At 33.6% G+C, this 16,842-nt stretch overlaps 1 long non-coding RNA gene across 3 annotated transcripts in view; it reads left to right on the top strand.

The window, feature by feature from the left end:
• LOC143253240 (uncharacterized) overlaps nt 1–16,842 on the top strand; it is a 78,264-nt gene that overhangs the window by 19,156 nt on the left and 42,266 nt on the right. Inside the window, exon 1 of one of the 3 annotated variants that reach the window (XR_013029467.1) lies at nt 2,336–2,607. The exons of 1 other annotated variant lie outside the window; for it this stretch is intronic. This is a non-coding gene — a long non-coding RNA (uncharacterized LOC143253240). Of the gene's footprint in view, nt 1–2,335; nt 2,608–16,842 lie in introns of those variants that run through there. One more of the 3 variants, XR_013029466.1, reaches the window with a different exon arrangement.

The following is a 16,842-nucleotide window of genomic DNA, read 5'->3' as shown; positions in this document are numbered from 1 at the left end:
TTCACCAACGAACAGTGGGATTGCCAGGCACATTTTAGATGTCCCTAAGAAAGAATGAGCGAATATGTTTGGACAATCTTTAATATAGGCGTGCTTTTAAGGTTTTCCATCTAAGCGATAGTTCGTAAGTATCAGTCAGTAGGCCTAAGTGTACATGCAAGTATCGTGGCAACAAGATTACTCTGTAACTGCATATTTACAGCTTTCAAGTTCACGTAATCAGAAATTACCAATTTGCAAATTGAACAGTTCACATAAGTGGTTGCAAAAATCATCCCCCCCATCGGGTGTAAAAAATCTACGCCTCTGTCTCTAGGAGAATAGTTACTAGAAAATCTTAAAATATTATTTGTTCTTTGTTCTAGAACCAGAATATGACGCCTAAATTCTGAAAGAAATAGTGTTCTAAGGAATATAAAAAAAATCTGCATGTGTACTAAAATGTGTAATAAAAACCATTAAATATGGCTAGGGAAATGGATCGACCAATAAACAAAGGATTATCTTAATTTGTGTATCTTACTTTTATGTCACAGGAAAAGTTCATTAAATATAATTGCATCCAATAAAGAATACAGAGAAAAATATTCAGTTTGGGTCATTCTTCCATTTATTTTACAATTTTTAATTTCCTAATTTTCGTTTAAAATTATTTAAAGCGTTTATGACCATTTTTCTTAACAAAGCATATTATAATTACTTTTTAGTTAAATTTCACAAAAATCTATATTCTATTTTTCATTATTTTATTGCAGCACTTATTTTTTAATGTAAAAAAAGGAAATCTAGAAGAACAGTCAATAGTTTATTGAAGCTAAATATGTATGAATGGGTTAATGCTTCCCAGGAGTCAGCATTAAGTCTGTATGTATATCACGTTAAACAACATTTCTCAATACGTGTGCACGACCAAGTGATTAAGGCTCTCGACTCGTAATCTGAGGGTCGCAGGTTTGAATCCCCGTCACATCAAACATGAGCGCCCTTTAAGCCGTGGGGGCATTATAATGTGACGATCAATCTCATTATTCGTTGGTAAAAGAGTAGCCCAAGAGTTAATGGTGGGTGATGATGACTGTCTTCTCTCTAACCTAACACTGCTAAATTAGAGACGACTAGCGCAGATAGTCTTCATGTAACTTTGCACGAGATTCGAAAAACAAAGAAAGAAAAAACAATACATGTGGTGGGCAACCATAGACGGCCTAATGTTTACCTTCGTGCTTACAAACAAATAATAACGTATTGGTTATAAAAGTTGAGCACATTTATGTTGTTAGCTTATTAGAGCCACTGTTAAGTAGCAAAAGAAAGTAATTAAGTTATTAAAATTCTTTTCTGGCACATAGTAACTTATGCATACGTATTTATTAATTCCAAAAGTGTATCTGTTAGTAACGTTTTCAAGTAATGTTATCATGCTATTACCGTAGAAACAAAACATGTTAGCTTAACGACAAGTCAGTTTACTTTGAATGATTATGTATATATAACTGAAAACATGTATTAACGTAGAATTTTGCAGATTAAAAAAATCGCATATTAAGTTTAAAGATGCCACTTTTTGGTAAAAATAAAGTTGTTGGCTCTAAAGATTATATCTTACTTGTAAAACGAGCGTATCTCTTCATATACCGTTTCAGTTTTCTATTCTATCGATTATAATTTCAGTCGTTTTTATTAGAAAACAAAATAATTGAGATCATTTCGTAGGATGAACGAATGTGTTCAGTCATCTATATACAAAGTGAATGTTCTAACTTCCTTCAGGTTATGTTCAGTAGGAACAAACAGCGTTGTTCTTCTCAAATTGAAACAATCCTACGATCAAAAGAGTTCCGACGTTCCTTTAATCCAATTACGTAATTAGAAGTTCGTAGTAACTTCTCAAGAAGAGACGTCACAAGTATTTGGTGAAACTAAATAAATTTCTTGGACATGTTTCACTTCAATCAATCCGTTAATGAATTCTTGATTAATTCTCAAATATTGAATTTTTATGCTGTGTTGTGGCATGACATGTCATTAAGCATTCACGTGCTACATAAACACAAAAAGCGGTCCCTGTCTCGTATTTTAGTGATGATTAAATTAGGTGCTTTTGTATATTTACAAAGGCTTCTACCTGATCTTTTCTCAAAGAAAACTCTTGGTATGCATTAAAAAACAGATTACCTGTAAATATAAGCTGAGAATAGCTATTAAAAATACTATAATTTAACATGACATATATATATATGAATGTAAAGTATTGCTGGAAGTAATTAGTTTGCATTATTAAGTAATTGTATGGATGATTTGAAAAGTGTTACTAACACGTGTGTTTTTTACCACAGAATTAATGTCAGCATTTTTTCCTCACGTAAAATGTACTCATTTTGTTTGTCCTAGTAAATATATAGAGATGAGAAGCCATACAACAAATGAGAATTATTTAGACTCGATGGGGCTTCCGTATTTCTTCACTGGAAAAATAAGGTCTTGGTAGCTGTTGGTCAATATATATGTTGCTCTTCTGCACTAATTCTAGTAAATCCTATCGGATTCATGGTTAGAGAGAAAAACGCCCACTCATCAGGACAGGAGCACCAGAAATGATAGGAATAGGTAATGTTTTATCATGGTTATTGTTTAACCAGATATATTTTTATCTGAATTCTTCTAAGTTTGATTGCAATCTATGTAGTAGTGAGAAACAAAACTAGAGAACATACAATAAAAATATGTGTACGATATCAAAAAGGCGTATTTATATTGAGAATAATTAATTCGTTGGAAAAAAATAAAACGCATCGTAATATAAAAGTAACACAAATACAGCAATAATGTTATATATTTAACTTTATTATCAATTAATGAAAAAAAAATGTTCAAGTCAACTGTTTACACTATGTAACACAAATTTTGTTCCTGGATAGTATGTGTTATTTCTTAATTGCTTATGTTGTAAAAGTACAGAAAATGGCCATTATTCCTTTTTTCTATGTAAAAACGGGCAAATTTGCACATTTTCATTTACATAAGGTCTGAATAGAACAACATATTAATCAAGATTTACATGTATTTATACTAGAGTTATTGAAAAATGTTTAGAAGTGAGTAGTTTTTCGAGAAACTTGGTACAGCCTCCTTGGAGACCCATCATGAATACCACCATTTTGAAATCTCCGATAACCTCCCAGCCATACTCATCATACTTCAAGGCTTTTAGCAAGGTCTTGACGCTGTTGTATTCCTCTTTGATGTGCACCAAATGAGCCAGGGATAGAGATGGATACTTATTCCCGTTATGGAACAGCAAAAATATGAGGCCTCTGGATGAGATATCAGTGAAGAGGCGCCATTCGTTCGGGTTACAGGCAATTCCAATTGCCTCGCACAGACCGGATACATTGTGGCAGAAGCAGAGCCCATTTTGACGAATGAAGAAGCTTGAAAAATATCGGTGACGCTTTCCCTGACTTGTGACTTGCACACTTTCATCTAACAAATCCCACTCCTTGAGCCCAGATATCAAAAGCTCGGCATTCGATTTTGTTAGACCAAGATCACTAAACAAGTCATTGGGGTCTCTTTCGTTGGGAAAGTATGGGTTTCTCTCAGCAGCTGCACCTTTGAAATTGTGATCTGGATTTTCAACATCTACCTCCTCTTATGATTTGCTGATTTCTACTGAGGATTGCTGCTTTCTCTTTGGTGGAGTGGGTACAAGGAGCTCAGGGCAGTATGGCACTTGGGTATTGAATGATGGAAAGTCTGGATACATGATAACAGATGCATTCTTGCCAGCCCCACGTTTGGGAGAGTCCATCATGCAGAAGTAGTAATTTTTTGAGTGATCAGTGGGGTTCACGACACATTCTTGGAATAGCAAACTTCATGGCTCTCTTTTCCTCCCTGTACCATCTTGAATAATAGCAAAATAAAAGTATTATTATGAAGAATAAATTTATTTCATCCACAACAAATGTGTTATATGTTCATGAAAAATATTTTATATGTAATATTTTTTCTGTACTATTGGAAATCAAAAAAAGATGTTTAAATTTTAAAAGATCTAAAATTTATATAATATAAAATCTTACTATTGAAGCAAGCAAAAATTGTCCATTTTACCTTTTAGAGTTTTTTTTGCGGTACTCGCAAGTAAAGTGAGGTGCCTAGGGCTTGTGTTCATTCCCGACAGGCATGCCGAAATATGCTTTGTAGGCTTCACACATTTCAGCAAATGCTGTCACAAAGTACTTTTTTACTCTTGTCTTGATAAATTGGCCACATACATAGCAGAATGCGTCTGGATAGTGCTTGCAGCTTCTGGATGCCATCTCTGATAAAATCAGATAAGTCTATATGTTCACTTAGGCAGCTAAAACTAAACTGAAGTGGTGAGCCACTATATATATATATATTACTGTGGAAAGTTCTAGAAAATTCTTAAAGGTTCTTGAAAATTCTCGTAAGTTCTACAATATTTTAGCAAACTCTTGTAAGTTCTACAACATTCTAGAAAGTTCTTGAAAATTCTCTATCAGCTACTTAGCACTGAATCTACCTGGAATGTTCTGAAAAATGGGTAAATTTTAAAATTTCATTATCCAGATCGTAAAAGCAACGTTTGAAGAAAAAATAGGTCTTTTCCATTTACTTTTAGCGTAAGCATTTGGGAAATAACAAGAGAATGTAAAAATTTTGTTAAATAGTGTTATTGAATGATATTGCATTTCAGTTTTGTAAATTTATCTTTCGTTCTTTAAATATAGATATTGTTAGGTTGACATCTGTATCTAAATCTTCTGAGTTAGCTGAACCTATGAGATGTATTAGGAATTACGAAAATATTGTTATCAGCGAGAGCACCAGGGCGTAGAAGAAATATATTTTAAAAAATTCATTGAACATATGTTTGTTTAGAATTAAGTACAAAGTTACGCAATTGACTATCTGTACTCTGCCTACCACGGGTATCGAAACTCAGTTTCTAGCAGCGTGAGTAAACAAAGAAACAAATATTAATGTTCTACCCTCATTAATTGTCATATTGCTTTATTATTATGCTTCTTGGAAGAAGAACTAATTGCATATCATATGAATCCATATATTTAAAGTTATCTTCATGTTTTTTGCAGTTTTAAAAAAGAAGATATGACGTAATAAGAACATTACAACATTATTGTCTTTACTCTCATCGCCGTTTCGAAGACCGAAACTGGATTTTGTTATTAAGTATACACAAAGTTAAGAAACTTTGAAGTTGGTATTTCTAGGAAGAAACATGTGATTCTATTCTCTCTGGATAAAGAAAAAAATACATAAAACGTACGACATGTTACACGAGGAAAGCTAGTTTCTTCCCTTGATAATACTGAATGCCCATCCAACGTTATTCTTTAGTGAAGATACAGGGCCGTCTCCCAATAATAGATGTTTAAATTGCACTCTGTGAAATTAAAATAGACCTGTGTGTATTTCTCTGAAAAGAATAATAATCTTTTCAAGATGTACAACTCAAGGAATGTTTAATTTTTGTAATGTATATCAGCTCTACTAGAGCATAAAACCAAAAGATAATTTGGTATTTTTTATAACTTTTAGGCTTATTTCGCAGAAACTAGTTTCTGAGGTTTAAAACAGTAACATAATTAGTCAGCATGTATATTGATTTAAAAATGCATAAATTCCTTTAATTATTGTAATTGACGACGTTTGCATATATTTTCCCAGTCAATTTTTATATCATTTACACCTTAGACCATTTTGATAGACGTGTCTAAGTATAATTCGATTTTATACAGCTAATCTTTATCTTTGAAAATGAAGTTCAAAAATCTATGGTTAATAATTTTTTGAAATATTTTGCTTACAATTAAAGAGCTCCCCAGTGGCTCAGCAGTATGTCTGCAGACTTACAACGAAAAAAACTGGGTTTCGATACCCGTGTTGGGCAGAGCAGAGATAGCCCATTGTGTAGCTTTTGTGCTTAATTCAAAACAACAATAAACATAAAAACATCCATCTTTCGATACACATGGAATCTTGCAGCATAACATAGTACATGTTCTAAACTGATTAAACTTGCGGAAAAAAATATATGCAGTTATATATATGTTACATATAATTCAGGATGTTTGAGTTCCTTTTACTTGGGGTTTGAAGACTTAAATAGGAAAAAATGCAGTTCTAATATATTGAATACGAGGGCTGTTCAAAAAATACGCGGACTGACGTCATAAAACAAAATGTACTTTATTTAGAAGTTACAGGTCTGGGTCCCCTTCAAAGTACTCTCCTCCCCAACGCACACACTTATCCCAACGGCGTTTCCACTTGTTGAAACAGTCCTGGTACGCTTCTTTTGTAACGTCGCATTTGCCTTAATCTCGGGAATCATCTCAAATCTTCTTCCTTTCAAAAGTCTTTTGAGTTTGGGGAACAAGAAAAAATCGCAAGGAGCAAGGTCAGGTGAGTAGGGGGGGGTGGGGAAGAACAGTGATCGAGTATTTGGCCAAAAACTCACGAGTTCTGAGGCACAAATTTCGCAGCAACGCGGTGCATCTTCAATTTTTCGGTCAAAATCTCGTAACAAGATCCAACTGATATCCCACACTCTTCAGCAAGCTCCCTGACAGTCAGATGTCGATTTGCCCGCACCAGGGTGTTGATTTTGTCGACGTGTGGGTCGTCAGTTGACGTGGAAGGACGTCCAGGACGCTCATCATCTTCAATGGACTGTCAAACATCCTTAAAACGTTCATGCCACTTGAAATATGCCGTACGATTCATAGCAACATCACCGTAAGCCGTATTAAGCATAGCAAAAGTTTCAGTCGCAGATTTTCCAAGTTTAACACAAAATTTCACAGCAAGTCGTTGCTCCTTCAGGTCATTCATTCTGAAATCCGCCAAACGAAAAAATCGCACTTCACTTAAAACCGCGTAGCTAATACACAAATGAAGATATCTGCAATCGGGAAATGGCGTCGTAATCAGCTGATCTGTGCAAACCTAGCGACACCAAGCGGATTCCCCTGGAACCAACTGGAGCCGCGCAATTCAAACAGTCCGCGTATTTTCTGAACAGACCTCGTATGTAAAGAAATATTCGACTTAAGTTTTAAATATTCATATGTGTGGCAACATATAACGTGAAATAGATTTATACCTGCTTTGTCAAAACAGTAGATAGTGAAGAAAATCGGATTAAAACGAGTTCCATGTTACTGTTTCTCATTGATTTATAAGTGAAAAGCACAATTTCATTGTTTTTGTTTTCATATAAAGATCTATTGTTAATGCCATCATTAAATCAATATTCGTCTTATTTGCTGATTTATTTTGTATTTAAGAAATAGTTAATTTAATACTTAACCGCTTGTCACTCACTTCACAACTTGGAACAATAAATAAGCACGGACGAATAATCAAATAAACAAACACAAACAAACAAAAGTCTTGTTGAAGAGAATGTTATGAAGTTAAATCCCTCATCTTCACAAAATAAAAATAAAACCCAAAAACATAAGCACAGAACACTGCACATGCATGATGTCACGAAATTTCAAATGATCGATTTTCAGCAAAAGAAGCTCGACGTAAGACGAATGAGCCGTCTGCATGATCTAACTTTGCATTACTGAAAACATTGATCTGGAAACTGGGAACTGGATGAAACATGATAAGATAGAATCCCAACGTTCTCTCGTCTGAAATATTCAATATTAAAAACAGCCCTGATTAAAAAGTAGAGGAAATTCTGACTTCGTTTAAAACCCGACTAAAACGAATGCAAATCAGGGCATGACATATTAGTCGACTATTTTGGGTCGCTGTGTGGATAAAGGAGTGCCAGGAATTTAGTAATTTAGTTCATATTAGAAATTTTAAGATCGATGAAAACTTTTATCTGAGAAAATTGGAACAACATTCTGATCCATACCGGAAAATAAAGCCGGTGCGATAAAAACAGTTATAATAAAGAAATACGTAAAAATCTTAAAATGAATTTACTCAAATATAGGGCAAAGAAAACGTAGCTTGCCCCAAAAATAATATAGTATTAAAATGTTATCGACTAATTTCATTCTCTTCGCAATGATTAACATAGTGTTTCGTAGTACTTTTTAGTTGTGTTGGTTAATTTCTAATATTGTCCCCAAGTGACATAGCGGTATGTCTGCGGACTTACAATAGTAGAATCCAAGTTTCAACACCCGTGGTGGGCAGAACACAGATAGCCCATTGTATTGCTTTGTGTTTAACTTCAAACCAACAAAGGCCCGACGTGGCCAGGTGGTTAAGGCGCTCAACACGTTATCTGAGGGTCGCGGGTTCGAATCTCGGTGGTACTAAACATAATCGCCTTTTAAGCCGTGGGGGCATTATAATGTTACACTCAATCTACATTTCGTTGGTAAAAGAGTAGTCCAAGAGTTGGCGGTGGGTGGTTATGACTAACTGCCTTCCCTCTAGTTTTACATTACTAAATTAGGGACAGCTAACGCAGATAGCTCCCGTTTAGGTTTGCGCGAAATTCAAAAACAAATAAATAATATTATTTATATCGATTTATTTGTATGCTCTCTCTCTGCTCCGATAATAAATTTTAATAAACCACTTTTTTCATAAGTCGGATACTTCATATTAGTCTAATTTTATATTATTTTCATTATCAACTTTTGCTTTAAACAATTGTTTTTCATTGCTAGCTTAGACTGTGGACCTAGGACTAGCCTAAATCGTCTAAGCTCTCATTGCTATTACAGCTCAAAATATCATTAATAACGAAAATATCCAAAAACAAATACTTTCCAATAAATAACAGATTCAAATAACTATTATTTTCCAATAATTGGGGCAAGTTATTTTCTCCTTACTCTGTAAACAAATGAATATATACATCAATGTATGTGTGTGTGTGTATTTGATTCTTTAGGTTATTTGAGTGTTTTCTATAGAATATAGTATAGTTTCGTTTGGGTAATGAAAAGCTTTAGAGACAATGCTTGTAATCTCGCTCAGAATCCGAATGTAGTAGGAATGAGTGGCTGTAGTCTAGATCACACTCTCTACACTATAATGTTCCTCAATGGTAGCGGATCGTGCTCAAGGATATGAATTGGACCAAACATAAAACGTTAAAACAGCTAATGATTCTCCTTTGTTTTCAGAACCTGCGGGTTTCGGTAATCCAGAAAAGACTTCGCTTCCTTCATTTTATATGTAAATGAGTTGAGTCTGCAAAAAGAAATCTTACAAACTCTCTCAGTTATGCTCATATACTGATACAGTCACAAGTGTTATATGCATTGAAACATTCTTGGAAATTAACGTCACAAAGAACCATGTAATCTAAACAACGTACTGAAAATTTTTGTTGCATTGAATTTTCGATTTGCTTATTTAAGCGATAAAAGATCTTTGAGCTATGAGTTTAAAAAAACACAACTGTTTTACGAAAGCTAATGGGAACAATTTCTTGTAGGTAGTTCCTATTTTTAACGTGCTGAATACCTCAGAGCGTACTATGATTTTAATTCACTGTGCTTTCTTGCTAATCAAGAGGAGTAAAGTTGATATTGTTGTTAAATAGCAAAATTAGAATATTGTTTTACCTAATTAGTTGGCCAGTAAATTTTAAGAAATGTCATATTGCATCGTTTGAAATTATTGGACGTTGAACTGAAAAAGGTTTTTTAGATTGTATTCAGACTTTCAAACGGTTATGATTCAAAAACTAATAAGGCCAAATAGAAAAACGCGAAAAAAGAGAGTTAAAAATAATGAAAAAGAGACGCACGATAGTTGTTAACTGTTTAAGTCAGAAAAGTATTTCTACTTAAACAGACTTTAGCTCAAACATTAGACTGTTTTAAATAAACGATTCACTATATTCTGCATCTCAGAATGGCACGTGTTTTTCGTTATTATTGTATCTAAATAAGGCCCTCTTATAATACGCCTTCGCGAAAAAGTTTAAAATTGTTTTTTTTTTTTTCCAGAGAAAATATTATTTATTTTCTTTGAAATAGCCTGAATTACTAAGAGCTACTTGATTATATAAAGAACCAACTAACGTATAGACCGGCTGTTTCGGAGATAAGGCACAAAGTATCTCGTTGAGTGAACTAGTCCAGCTAGCAAACCTTGCTAAATAAAGCAGCTGGTTGAAGAAACCGTGTAGTAGGCGAAGCTAGCAGGAAACTGTGAAGAAGGCTACACAAGTTTACCATCTTTCAGAACTTGACACATGGGTTCCTAATTTTACGTGAACTTCAGCCACTTTGAAAAAACAAACTTAAGAAACAAGAACTACCTAGTTTTGCTATTTTATGATATATTTATTCTGTTCGTTCTCTTTAAACTTGTTATTGGGACATCTTATCATGCTGGAAGGTTTATTCTTTCTTATGTACTCAAGATGCCTTCGATACGGATCGTGTTTGACTTAGCATTAGTGTAGCAGCATATTTCATTATCATAAAACGTTGTAAAGAAATTCCTTATAATTAAATATAAAATTAAATCCCCGGGATTAAAGAAATGAAATATAAAACCAGAGTTAAAAGGAATCTGTAAACAGCAGAAAAAATTGCTATAATTAGGTGAAACTAATAAATTTCACACAAAGATCAACCAGGCAGGTTAAATATTATGGAAAGGAATTTTCGAACAAAAATCATTCAAACCGATTTGAATCTAAGTAAAGATTTAAAATGAAGAGAAATGTGGTCGAAGTCGTACACGATAAACTTGAAGAGTAGAAATGAATTGAAACAACGAATTTTTGAATCGATGTATAGTTGTATAGATCTATAGTTGTTAGACATCTGAATTATTTATTTGTCCCATGTTACATTCTCAAAGTAGTACGTTCTAGATATTATAGAAAACATCATAAAGAATCTAATTTAAAAGTCATTCAAAGTCCAAATATTACAGTGTTGTCTTATTGGCCTGTAATCACGACGGCATCGATATTTACCTATATTTATTATATCGTTCAGCTCACGGCCGTGATGGTATTGATAATTCGTAAATAAGGAATTTCATAATGAAACTTTATAGAATGGACGGCATTAGGCAGTTGCCGTCCATTCTACAAAGTTTCATCATGAGTATTCTGCTTAAACAATCTATCAGAGGAATTTCATATAATCATATTTTATGTTACCATACGGTGCACTATAAGTTCCAATGTTTCTAATGCCTCTTTCATTTTCTTAAAGCCACAAAAGTGAAAACACGGTATGAATAACACTCAATAAGAAATCTAAAATTACTTTAAAATAATGGTACATTATTATCTCTTGAGGTGTGATAAAATAAACACTGTCTAATGAGATCAGCAACGTATACAGTAACATTTGCCACCCAGTGGCACAGCGATACGTCTGCGAACTCATACCGCTAGAAATCAGGTTTCGATACCCGTGGTGAGCAGAGCACAGATAGCCCATTGTGTAGCTTTGTGCTTAATTCCAACCAAACAAAAATATAGTAAAATTTATTTTTATCACTAAATATAGTTCCGAAATCCAATCCATTTCATAATAATTTATTCCCAGGCTCGACATGACAGTTACGACGTGTATTTAAAAAGCAGAGAATTAGTAGTTGAAGACTTACCTTTTAATAATCATTTGTATGATGTTTCTCAACATTATAATTCATAAGACTTTTCGTTTACGATGTAATCTTCATCGTAATCTCAAATGTAGCAGCAATAATTACTAGAAAGCTACTCAGGCTAGAATCTCCTTAAGGAGATTACATTATTAAATCCTCATTGATTGAAATGAAATATCAGTAACATCCAGATGGCTAATAAAAGTATGTTACATTCATGTGAGTTTAGTCTAAATATGTCCATCTTTTTGGTAGTGTTATAAATGCCAAAACTTTATAAGCAAAATAATAAATAATTATCCAGTCAAATTTATTATAAAATAAATTTAGTTTGTTGTCTGCGTAAAATCTAATGTAAAACATTTTCACAGATAGGACAAAAATTGTGCTCGGTTGCAGTTATGAAAATTTGTATATAACGTGTATTCTATGTAAACTTCGGTTAATGCAATCCCATTAAATTTATATATGACAAAACGACGATTGGTAGTACACGTAAAATAATATGGACAAAACCAAAAGAAGAAACATTTTCTTTTTACTAACTTTTAATCCAAATATGAGCCTTAAAACAGAAGATAGAACTAAAATTAAGACAAGGTTAAATACCGCAATCTTGAACTCGCGGAAGTAAAATAAATCAGAGCGATGAATAGTACAAAGTACAAATGAAAGTTAGAAAAATTGTTACTAAAGAAAATATATTTTATTACCATATGAAACTTTTTAAAAGTTATTTATTGGTAATAATAGACTAGAAAATAATCTTGATAAAACTGATGCTATTTACTGCAACAATTGTTACATACAATTATTAATTTTGTTTGCAGAAGATATTAAGAGATTTTAGTTCAACGTTTTGGGAGATCAGTTAGATCATAATATCACTAATTCTAGGATCGATCTAAAGAGTTTGTTATAAAATAAAACTGCAATTGATCCTGGGTGTTCATAAGATGGAAGTGCGACAGGACATGTGATGTTATAGCAAATATTTTGCGTTAAAATCCTGAAATAAAATAAAAGTCATTAAGTCTGTTAGGTAAATTTAAAAAAAAGAAGAAGAAAATAATCTTCTTTAAAATCCGAAAATAAAGATTTTTAAAGTAACGAGACAGAGAGAGACTACATGAGAAGCCCCCCAGTGACACAGTCTGCGGACTTGCAAAACTAGAAACCGGGTTTTAATACCCGTGGTAGGCAGAGCACATATAACTTATTCTGTAGCTTTGTGGTTAAAGTCAAATACACCAAACCTAATGTGTGAATATTTCAAAATTAAAAACAAAATGAAAACCAAACAAAAATAAAGCAAGAAGAAATCTATAGTTTGACAAAATTATGAGAGAAAAAATGGTTGAACTGCTTGTGGCAAATTTTTTATATAACAAACATGAGTAAGTGCTCTTAATTTAAAAATAATTGATAGGAATGAAACAAGAAAAATATTGTTGATAAAAATATCGTATTCATTTCCATTAATATGAAGCTGACAGCTCATAATCAAAATCAAAACCAAGGCTATTGCGTAACCAGGACTGACATAATTGAGGCATGTGAGTTATTTTCAAGAAAACGCACCATTAAATATATTTCTGGGACAATAACACGTTTAAGTAGCAGTGATATATTGCAGTGTTATTGAACAGCTGATATAAGTGAAAATAAAGTATCACTGATTAAATGATTTCAGAGACACTGCACACTCACTATAAACACAACATGCTGGATAGATATTCTTCCACTTATTGTAGGCTTAGGTTATGTTTTGTGTTTTAATTTCGCGCAAAGCTACACAAGAGCTATCTGCGCTAGCCGTCCCTACTTTAGCAGTGTAAGACTACAGGGAAGGCAGCTAGTCATCACCACCCACCGCCAACTTTTGGACTACTCTTTTACCAACGAATAGTGGAATTGACCGTCACGTTATAACGCCCCCATGTTTGGGGCGACAGACATTAGAACCCACGACCCTCAGATTACAAGTCGAACGCCTTAACCAACCTGGTCATGCTGGGCCGTGTTTAGGTTATGTTACAGTTGTGAAGTCATAGCTGTGCAGAGGTAAGAGAAAATTAAAAGAGCACAAAAATGAACTTTAATAATAAAAATAACGTTTTGGTATGTGTTCAAAAGCTAAAGCTTAATAAAGAATAAACAAATTTTTTGTTTTGTTTTACAAGAAAATGTCATTTTTATTGTAGAAATTTGCTCTGAAGTTACACGTACATTTTCGAAATTAACTTATTATATATTTTTGTGATAAAATTGCACTTGCAAAGTTTAGTGCAATAACGTGAAGCACGCCACTAACACACAAAATATATTTGTGCTACAAGATAGGTTATCTGTGCTCTTATCACCACGTGCTATCGAAACCTGGTTTCCAGCAGTGTGAGTTCACAGACATTTCGTTATGCCAATGAGGGACTGACTAATCATTCTGTTTCCTGTGTTGGAAGTTAAGCACAAAGCCACACATTGGGCTATTTATACTCTGCTCACCACAGATACTTAAACCATTTTCTACCGCTGTAAGTCTGCAGACATACCGCTGTACCAATAAGGATCATTTGGTTGTGCATTCACTAAAATATTTACATGAATAGGATAATCATTCAGCTACGTTACCTTCATTTCTGAGCTACTGAAAAATGAAGTGTTTGGTGAATGAAATGTATGGTAGAAAAGCAAACTATAATGGAACTATGATTTCTGGAAATGCACCTTATAACAAAAGGACTGACATTAAGAACTTGTCAACTTTGCTGTTTAGTTTGTATTTATCCCAACACAAATACTTATGTAACCAGTCCATCCTATTAAAGTTAAAAAGAATAGAAATACATTTGAGTAAAATTAAAATCATAGTTTCATTGTAATGAAAAACAACATACATGTTATAAATAAATTTAAACATCGATGAATTATTTAATAGAAGTAATAAATAAGTAAATCAGCAATCACTTCAAAACTGACAACTGTCATCTTAATATGAAGTAAGCTTAAGGGAAATCGAATTTATGCTGTACGAGTATATTAAATGCTCGGCCGCCGATGGAGCAGTGATAAGCCTACGGACTTACAACGCTATGATATCCCAATGTGGTTTTGCTCTTAAAGAAATAAACAAAAACTATTCTCGTGTAGTGTATTTTTCTATAATACACAGGGTACGAACTGCATCGGTTTTTAGGTTAGGAAAATCAAAATAATATTTCTAAGGTTATATACGGTAAGACTTCAAATTTCTCTCAATAACGTGTGGTGAAGCTCTTGTATTGTGATAGTCTTTCAAGCACTTATTCCATAATTGTACTGTTCTTTCTAGTCTGAACCCTGATTTAAGAATAAAAAAAATAAGTCTTATACAACAGTGAAAGTTTGAATTTCGTCTTCTGATGGTGATATTGGAGTCATGGTATCATTTGTATAGATTCTGAAGTATATTCTCCATAATATCATGTTTTACAAATGATATGGATTTTGATCTTTAAATATTAAAAATCTAATGTAGAAAGTATCGAATATCGATATGGACTAGATCATTCTCAATAACCGATCCTAAAAACCTGTATAAGTTTTTTAGTCACGATCTACAGCAATGATTGAAACCAGAAAAGATAGTTAGAGAGTAGGAAATAGTTGCGAATAAACAGTTCAAATACTGTTTTTAGAGAATATTTACATTACTAGAGCAATCCATGTACATGAATAAACCTGCAGTTTAGCCCAGTTAATAATTAGTTTTCTAACTTTTGTAGTTAACATTCTCATTTACCACATAAAAAATCATCTCGGTCAGTAAAGATCAAAGAGTGCTGCCCAGCGGGGGCAGGGGTATCTTTTGATACTGAGACAGAAAGCGTCCTCATGGCTCAACAAAATGGCGATAGAGAACGGATAGTCCCAAACTGTGCTGCTAGGTTTGGTTTGGTTGAAATTTCGCGCAAAGCTACATGAGGGCTATCTGCGCTAGCCGTCCCTAATTTAACAGTGTAAGACTAGAGGGAAGGATAGTCATCACTACCCACCACCAACTCTTGGGCTACTCTTTTACCAACGAATAATGGGATTAACCGTCACATTATAACGCCCCACGGCTGAAAGGACGAGCTTGTTTGGTGTGACGGGGATTCAAACCCACGACCCGTAGATTACGAATCGAGTGACTTAACTACCTGGACATGCCGGGCCTGTGCTGCTAGGAATGGATAATTATATGATGTTGGAAGACGTGAGTGATTGATCATCATTATACTCCAGAGGATTGACGTTTAATGTGAATTTTTTAAACTTAAATTCCAATATTTATAATAAGTAAATAGAATTAATAAGTTTCGTCAAGATGTTTGGAAACTAGTTAGTATGCAATAAATTAATTTTTTATTAATCTTTGAAAACACAATTCAATATAAATATTTGACTTATTATTAATTTAATCAGCTTTCCATAGTTTATGGATCTCAAGTAGAAGCACACTGACAATGGTGCGTTTCTTCTTATTGGTTCTCTTGCCTGATGAAGATGGCGCTGGCTGAATTTTGGTTATACGAGCTTTATTAAGGAGCTAATTGTAAGCCGAGCATTGAACAGAATTTTTGATATAGACATATTTGTAAAGTAAGTACTCTTATACGAATCGTAGGAGCTTGTGAGTCTATTTCTGAATAATTGTAGCATTTGCTTGTTTTCTGTAAATGTGGTTTCTATGGATAAACTGATCTGTCTCTTTGAGTTGGTCTTCCAAATGCATTTTTTTTTCTTTTCATGCTTGTAGAGAAAATGCTTTGGCTTACAATTAACTGGCTAGCAGTTTGATGCCAGTAGCACATAGTGCAACGACCTGCTAATAAATTCAGTTTCCAAAGCTGCAAAGCTTTATATAACCTTCTGAAGTCGTGATAATGATAAGCTGAAGAGATATAGTGAATCCAAGAGACTAAGTCTATAACATGTTGTGAGCAGAAACATCATTTTAAACGGGAGTACTGTACATGTGATAACGCCAGCACAATATCCATTTGCTTAGTTTCGTGTCATTCTGATATCACACATATACACACGCATGGAGTGGAATTCGCTAGTCCATCGTAAGAAACGCAGCAGCTAGGAAATACACTTATATAAAAAAAATGATTGAACTTCCACCAACAAGTATTCAATATTAAATGTCAGCCCCTACTTCAACTTACAACCTAGATAGAAGTCTATTTCTCG

Source organism: Tachypleus tridentatus, chromosome 6, assembly GCF_004210375.1.
Source record: "Tachypleus tridentatus isolate NWPU-2018 chromosome 6, ASM421037v1, whole genome shotgun sequence".
Lineage (NCBI taxonomy): Eukaryota > Metazoa > Arthropoda > Merostomata > Xiphosura > Limulidae > Tachypleus > Tachypleus tridentatus.
Note: the sequence above shows the minus strand (reverse complement) of the source record. Positions and strands in the feature narration are given on the sequence as shown.